The sequence below is a fragment of the Cupressus sempervirens genome, chromosome 9 (genome assembly GCF_028749045.1).
Source record: "Cupressus sempervirens isolate cs-2001-9-10 chromosome 9, ASM2874904v1, whole genome shotgun sequence".
Lineage (NCBI taxonomy): Eukaryota > Viridiplantae > Streptophyta > Pinopsida > Cupressales > Cupressaceae > Cupressus > Cupressus sempervirens.
Window position 1 is genome coordinate 655573010 of NC_143126.1, and position 8821 is coordinate 655581830.

General features: G+C 33.1%; 1 pseudogene; it reads left to right on the forward strand.

Moving 5' to 3' along the window:
* The first annotated feature begins 336 nt into the window (after positions 1-336).
* LOC149540435 (pentatricopeptide repeat-containing protein At3g29230-like) lies at positions 337-2102 on the forward strand (annotated as a pseudogene).
* Positions 2103-8821: the final 6719 nt, after the last annotated feature.

Consider the following 8821-nt stretch of genomic DNA (forward strand, 5'->3'; position numbering starts at 1 on the left):
AAATAAAGATTTTAGCTAGTCAAGGAGATTTGATTTGATTTGCATAAGATTTGATTTTCATTTGAATTTGATTTTTTGGTGGCTGAATGAATTTTTTATTGATTGGTAGGTAACTGTAAACTAGCGAATAATTACCAGATGGGTTTTCAATGATCGACATATATTGAGTGAAATGTCCACCTATAATAGCCTATTGGCTAAAAATGAAGTTTCTTAGAAATATTTTACAAGAGTACTATTTTGTGTGGAAAACCCCTCCATCAACAATGCTCATGGATTTTTGCAATGACAAAAAAAATTAGTGGTAGTTTTCTTTGTTGGGTTTCAAATGATTCAATGCAAGTGTATAATGGCTGCCATTCAAAACATGTCAATAGAAGTAGCTTTAGTTCATCATACTCCCATGTCAAATCAATATGTGAATAACCTTCCAAATATGTCCATGCATTGCATGAATGAATAAGCAAGAAGGCCCTAGGAGAGGGTAGGAAAATCCATGCTTACATTAGTAAACAGTTATTTGTAGGAAACATTGTATTACAAAATACTCTAATCAACATGTATGTCAATTGCGGAAGTATGGTAGGCTTGTAGGGTTTTCAATGAAACAACAAAGAAAGATGTTTGTTCTTGGGCTATGATGATCACAACTTGTGCAAGGCATGGTATTCTTCAACAAGCACTTTCAATTTTCCACTAGATGCAACAAAATGTAGGTGTAAAACCTAATAATCACATTTACTCTATTGTGCTCTTGACATGCACCAACTTAGAATTTCTGAACCAGGGTACAAAAATACATCAACATATTATAAAATATGGACTTGTATCTAATGTGTTTACTTCTAGTTCCCTTATATAAAAAGTATGCAAAATGCAATAATATATAGAATGAATGCCATTTTTTTGACAAAATGGGGCAGTGAGACTTCGTGTCTTGGAATGCCATGATCACAAGATATGCTTAGAATGGGTTTATGTGTGATGCAGTGATTCTCTTTGAGGAGATGCCAGAGAAGAATGCCATCTAATGGAATTCATTAGTTGCAGGATATGTATGGAATGCTGATGTGGATATGAACTTGAAATTGTTTGACAAAATTCCTTAGCGAAACGTGGTTTCCTGGAATGCTATGATTTTGGGGTTTTTGCAGAATGGGCTTATTGATGAGGCCCTAAAGCTATTTAAAAGAATGCATCAATGTAGTGTGGTGTCATGGAATGCAATCATATCAAGCCTTGCACAAAATGGGCGAGGGGAGGAGTCACTTTATTTTTTTCAAGAAATGAAAGCAACTGGATTGAGGCCAAATTTCCATACTTATGGAAGTGTTCTTCCTATGTGTGGAAACATGACAACTTTTGAGTTAGGTATGGAAATCCATGAAGAAATAGTAATGCAATAATTTGAGTCTAATTTCATTGTTATGACAAGCCTGGTAGACATGTATGCACAATGTGGGAGTCTTGCCAAGGCTTGTCAAACATTTGGCAAAATGCATCAGAGGGATTTGGTGGCTTGGAATGCTATGATTGCAGGTTATGGTATGCATGTATGTGGAGAGGAGGCCTTTCAACTCTTTCAATGAATAAAATCCTCTAATATGAATCCTAATCAAATTACCTTCATTTGTGTCCTGTCTACATGTGTTCATGTAGGACTAGTCGATGATGGCTATCAATACTTCAATTCCATGTGCAAAAATTATCATATTGAGCCTAAAAATGATCATTATACGTGCATGGTTGACCTTCTTGGCCAAGCTTGGTGCCTAGAGGAGGCAATACACTTCATTAAGAGAATACCAACAAAGCCTGATACTGTAATATGGAATTGTTTACTTGGCATGTGTAGAATACATAAAAATCTAGAAATTGCACAATGGGCAGTAGAACATCTTTTCGAATTAAGCCCTACTGATCCTACACCTTATGTGCTTCTTTCAAACATTTATGCCTTAGTTGGTAGGTGGGATGACTTTGGAAAAGTTCAAAAAGTGATGAAAGAAAAAAACATCAAAAAACTCCTGGATAAAGTAGCATTTATTTTCTTAAGCCATCCTTGCATCATATTAAAACACAAAAGTGGGTCTAGAATGTGATAATTAAATTTGAAGTAAAACATCAACTATTCTACTTATACCCAACAATACTCCAAACCAAATTGGAAATTATAAAATATTCACTAGTTTTTATAGTGACACCAGGGAGTGTGAACAATAACCAAATCTTGGAAACCCATTACACAAATAAGTGAAGTCATCAATTAAGTAAATCTGAAAAGCAATGCATCTTTGAATGCTACTTGTACAAATATGTTGACTTCAATTTCTTTGAATGTCAGATCTACTTTCCTGTAATAGAGGTTACAAAGCCTACTTAGTTGATACAATGGCCCTAGTAAGGCCCACAATTTTTTTCTTCTTCTTCAAAGTATCTTCTATCCCCTCCACTAAAAAAGAGAGTATCTTATAGTACCTCATCCTCTTGACAATTTTTTTTAAAAATATGTTTAAATTGCATGAAACATAGGAACAAAGGAAAAATCAACTTCTCTAGAATCTACATCTGCATAGAGCTCTCCTAAAATGCACGATGTATGGCAACCTTAGTGGAAAAAAAATGGCTTCTACAATGGCTATTCACAAGCTAGTCTTCATTATAGTTTGCTGAAATATTGTACACATAATTCTTCACAGCACTTTGCAATCCTACACCAAAATACCATAACATCAAACACATATTTGAGAAAAACAATACCGAGTTTGAAAAAGAAAAACACATATTTGAAAAAATGAAACAAAATATTTTTGAAAATGATACAAAGATTACTTAAAAATCCCTTAAATACATAGACAATCCCCTACAAATGCTTTAAAGAAGACATTTTTGTTGAGGCAGCTAGGGCTAAAGCTCTCTTCCACCACAACACTAGACATGAGCCCTCGAGCTCAAACCATGGACCTTTGAATGTCATTGCGAAAACCTCATACTTTCCTGGGTTCCCAATCAAAGGTAAACAAAGAGTTGCAAACATAAAGTGACAAAAATATCCAGGCACTCAATCCAATATACCTATAACACATCCACTACTACTCTATTTCACTCCTACCATGCCTGGAAAACCTCTGCTTACTCAAAACTTCACAGAAAACCCAAGGCTTGTTCCTCTATAGCATTTTGCCCAAAATATTTTCTATTTGTACCTCTAGAACGACCATGCCTATTCCAAAAAAAACTAAATTCGATGTTCCCGAGGGTTGAACCACAAATGCACCACCTGCGCAAAGATCATCCTCCACACACCCCGATACACATCCTCCTTAAAAACACTATACTAGTCACTTTGTGCACACAAAATAATACTTTCCTTTGAGAAAACATTAGACTTACCTTAAACTAATCCAAATCCCAAAACAATATGCAACTGCAAAAATTAAAATTTATTAAAAAAAAACACAACTTCCACAACTGCATTGCATTCTTCATTGGTAAACTATGAAATTAGACCACCACCATCTCATTGATTAGTCCATATGGTAGATGAAATTCAGGAAATCAAAAATCCATTCACTACTATAGCTGACATTGAATTAATTCATTGGAAATATCTGCTCAAATACAATCCAACTGCAGATTTCATGAATCCTGAAAAGATTGGTTGAGATATTACTAAGATTGCAAAAATATTTTTATATGTTCTTCATTGAGCTTTTTTGAAGAAATATTTTAAAAATGATGGTATTGGTGTGAACAGATAGGTTTCATGTGAAATCTCTACCTATAATAGCCTATTGGCTAAAAATCTATCAATAACAAGAAACATAGAATCATGTCCTCTTGTAATTCTCGGTAAGGCAAGAAACAAATCCATACTAATGTCACTCCAAGATTTCTTTGTACTAAAATAGGCATATAAAATCCAATATTATGACTTGCTCCTTTTTGCAAATTGACAAACTCCACAACTCCTTAAAAAATTCTGAACATCCTTATACAACTGCAGCCAATAATACTTCTCCTTAAGAAAAATCAAAGTTTTATCAACACCAAAGTGTCCAACCAATCCACCACAATGTTTCTCCTTAATCAAATTAAATCTCATAGATCCTCTTGGTATACATAATTGAATTACTTTAAACAACATATTGTCTTGAATGAAATAATCTTCATACTTACTTGATTGATCAAGTATAGGTGCTTTGCACTCTATGCCTCACAAAAATTAGGGTCAATCTCATATAAATCCTCCATCTCATCAAAGCTAGTAACTTCAATCTTCATCTCGGCCGACAAAGATCTTCTTCTACTCAACACATCTGTAACTTAGTTAGATAGTCCACTATTATGCTTGATCACAAATGTAAAATTCTACAAATACTTAACCCATTTCATATGTCTCTGATTTAACTTATGTTGACTTTCCAAATAGTGTAAAGCCTTATGATCAGTATATGAGAAAAAATCCTTACGAATCAAGTAATGTATCCACTTTTTCAAAGCTTGAATAATAGCACAAGACTCTTTGATCATACACAAAACACTTCCATTTAGCATCATTCAACTTCTCACTAAAGAAAGAAATAGGTTTATCATACTGAATCAACATAGTTCCAATTGCACTACCACTTGCATCACATTCAACTTGAAATACTTATTGAAAATAGGGAGAGCCAATATAGGCAATTGAACCACCTTTTGTTTCAATGCCTTGAAACTCGTATCAGCTTCATGTGTCTATTTGAAGTCCTTTTTATCTCTCATTGTCTCGGTCATAAGATTATAGATAGAATCGAATTGAATTAATAAAATTCATGTAGAAACTTGCTAAACTAAGAAATGATCTTATATCACTTACATTCTCAAGTGTAGGCCACTCAAGAATCACTTTAACCTTCTCAGGATCCATCTTCAAACCATTAGCTGAAATCACAAACCCCAAATACACAATCTCCTTCTTCATGAATGAATCTTCTTTAGATTAATAAATAGTTTCTCCTCTTTCAATATCTACAACACTTATCTAATATGTTAAAGGTGCTCTTCCTTATTCTTACCGAATATCAGAGTATTATCCAGATAAACAATCACAAAATTACCCAAGAATTTCTTCAAAAACTCGTTCATCAACCTCATAAAGCCTATATTCAATGCATTAGTCAAACCTAAAGGAATAACCAGCCATTCATACAAACCTTCATTTGTCTTAAAATAAGTCTTCCACTCATCACCTTCTTAGATGATAGCCACTCTTCAAATTAATCTTTGTAAAATATTTTTCTCCACTCAAACAATCCATTATATCATCCATCCTAGTGATTGGAAATCTATACTTTTGTTAGAACGATTTAGAATAATTGAGAGGGTAGGGCGTAGGGGGTGAATAAGTTATTCCTAGGTCCAAATGTACCAATTAAAATAATTAAAATAATTTAAACTTATCAGTAAACCAACTTATTAATATCAACATTTAGTTCTCTATTTCATTGGTAGCCAAGTTATGAAATGTAAATTAGTAAATAGTAAATCACATCAACCAACATTCACACAAGTATAACACTAGGATTTAATGTGGAAACCCAATTTGAAAAAACCACCAGTAACATGCTACCACTATTTCACTCTTCTAAAGTGATCTCAGTTAAGAGCCAACCCCATTGAAGGTTATAAAACACATTGTTAGGCATGACCCTATTAAAGGATTTAATCACCTTGTTAGGAGTGATCTTGTTAAAGGACTTAAGAACATTCCATTACAATGCCACCTTGATTAAATGATTTAAAAATATCTTAAAGTTTGATTAAAGGATTTTGACTGCCACAATGGTTAGAAAGTAACAACTACGTTGATTTGATAAAATACAACACACTTTGCAAATTATAGATCACAATTTGGCTCTTATCTGGTTCAATAAGTAGACTGCACTCCTATCTCCATCTTTAATTTTCTTGGCATCGCCTCAAGAAACCACTCCATCAACTTCTCATCATTCTCCTTGTAGCTCTGTTCTTCTTTTTCTTTTCACAAATTTTCCAATCAACTCGATAACCATCCAACTATAAAATAATTCCAATGTCTGCTTAAATAGGTATCTTTGATATTTTGTCGCTTAAACATCATTGTTGATCTTAGGGTTTGATTAGATTCATTGAATCTATCCACCATTTCCCTTTCTCCTTCTTCCTCTATAAACTTCTATAAAATTCTCCTTGAATCCATGCCTTGAAACACTTAACACATTTGTCCAAATTTTCTTTACCAATTTCTCATAATCAAAAAATATGCTTGCAGAAAATTTTCATTGACAAGAAGCTCTTCTTCAAGAATAAAAACAATCATCTAACTTGGGATCCTACACTTAATTGATAATATTATATTAAAGGGGCTTATTGAGCCCTATGTCAAATGAAACAATAGGATGTTAAACAAAGAGAATTTATATTTTTTTGGAATAAAATTGTTCTCCCTAAGGCAGGTTATTTGTCTTGGCCTGTGCTTAAGAAAAGAATATTAACTGGTGATAGACACCATAGATTTAATATTTTGTAGCCCTTTTAGTGTCTTTTATGTCATGAAGCTAACAAAAATGTAGATCATTTGTTTGTTCAATGTCCCTTTGCACTTCAATGTTGGCATTTTTTTATGGGAAAGTTAGATATATCAATATTTCTTCCAAACACATTAAGGGAAATATCTCACTCTTGGCATATTTTGTTTTCTAAATCTTATTTCGCTTGTATATGGATAAGATCTCTTGCTTTAATCATATGGGAATTTGGTGGGAGCAGAATAAAAGAATATTTTGCAGCGTAAAATCCTATGTGGATATGGTTCTCAAAGGCATTGAAAGATCAATATCAGATATAGTTAATGCACATGTTAAGGATAAGGCCAACGACTATAATTTTACCCAATGGGACTACTTTCTTCTCAAGAGTTGGAAACAAATCACAATGCCTCCTTTCTCGCCTCTGTCCAATCGAACTTCTTGAGTTGAGAGATCTTCTATTAAATGGTCACCTCTGCCTCTTGGGCTTATCAAAATTAATTTTGATGGTTCTTCCAAAGGTAACCAAGAGAAATTAGGATGCAGTATTTGTCTAAGAAATTAGTGGAGTGAGGTTGTAGCTTTGAAATTTTTATCTTTACCTCTTGGTACAAACAATCTGGTTGAGGCCTACGCACTACTCAATGGTCAATATTAAAAAAATCCAAATTGAAGGTGATTCTTCCCTCATTATTAATTCTTGTGTCAACAAAAGTATCTCAAATTGGCAAATAAAGTATATTATGTTTAACATATGGAAGTTTTGAACATCCTTATACAAGTGCAACCAATAATACTTCTCCTTAAGAAAAATCAAAGTTTTATCAACACTAAAGTGCCCAACCAATCCACCATAATGTTTCTCCTTAATAAAATTAACTCTCATAGATCCTCTTGATATACATAATTGAATTAGTTTAAACAACATACCTTATTGAATGAAATAATCTTCATACTTACTCAGTTGATCAAGTATAGGTGCTCTGCACTCTCTTTACGCCTTAGAAAAATCAGGGTCAATCTCATATAAATCCTTTATCTCATCAAAGCCAATAACTTCAACCTTCATCTCGATCAACAAAGATCTTCTTCTACTTGAAAAATCTACAACTCGGTTAGATACTCCACTATTATGCTTAATCACAAATGTAAAATTCTACAAATACTCAACCCATTTCACATGTCTTTGATTTAACTTATGCTGGCTTTCCAAATAGTGTAAAGCCTTATGATCAGTATACAAAATAAACTCCTTACGAATTAAGTAATGTGTCCATTGTTTCAAAGCTTGAACAATAGCACAGGACTCTTGATCATACACAAAATATTTCCATTTAGCATCATTCAACTTCTCACTAAAGAAAGCAACATGTTTATCATTCTAACTCAACATAGTTCCAATTGCACTACCACTTTCATCAAATTCAAATTGAAATACTTTATTGAAAGTAGTGAGAGCCAACACAGGTAATTCAACCACCTTTTATTTCCATGCCTCAGAACTCTTATTAGCTTCATACGTCTATTTTAAATCCTTTTTTATCTCTCCTCATTGTCTTAGTCATAGGATTACAAACAAAACTAAATTTTTGATAAACTTCATGTAGAAAGTTGCTAAACCAAGAAATGATCTTATATCACTTACATTCCCAAGTGTAGGCCACTCAAGAATTGCTTTAGCCTTCTCAAGATCCATCTTCAAACCATTAGCTGAAATCACAAACCCCAAATACACAATCTCATTCTTCATGAATGAAACTTCTTTAGATTAATCAATAGTTTCTCCTCTTTCAATATCTACAACACTTGTCTAATATGTTAAAGGTTCCCTTTCTTAGTCTTATTGAATATCAAAGTATCATCCAAAAAAACAATCACAAAATTATTAAAGAATTTCTTGAACACCTCATTCATCAACCTCATAAAGCTTGTACTCAGTGCATTAGTTAAACCTAAAGGAGTAACCAACCATTCATACAAACCTTCATTTGTCTTAAAAGAAATCTTTCACTCACCACCTTCTTTGATGATAGCCACTCTTCACATTATTATTTGTAAAATATTTTTCTCCACTCAAACAATCCATTATATCATCCATCCTAGGCATTGGAAATCTATACTTTTGTTAGAATAATTTAAAATAACTGAGAGGGCGGGGGGAAGGGGGTGAATCAGTTATCCCTAAGTTCAAATGTACCAATTCAACTTTTAATAACTTCAAACAATTTAAAAAAAATCATTAAGTCGCTCAGTTTGTATAATAACTTATCAGT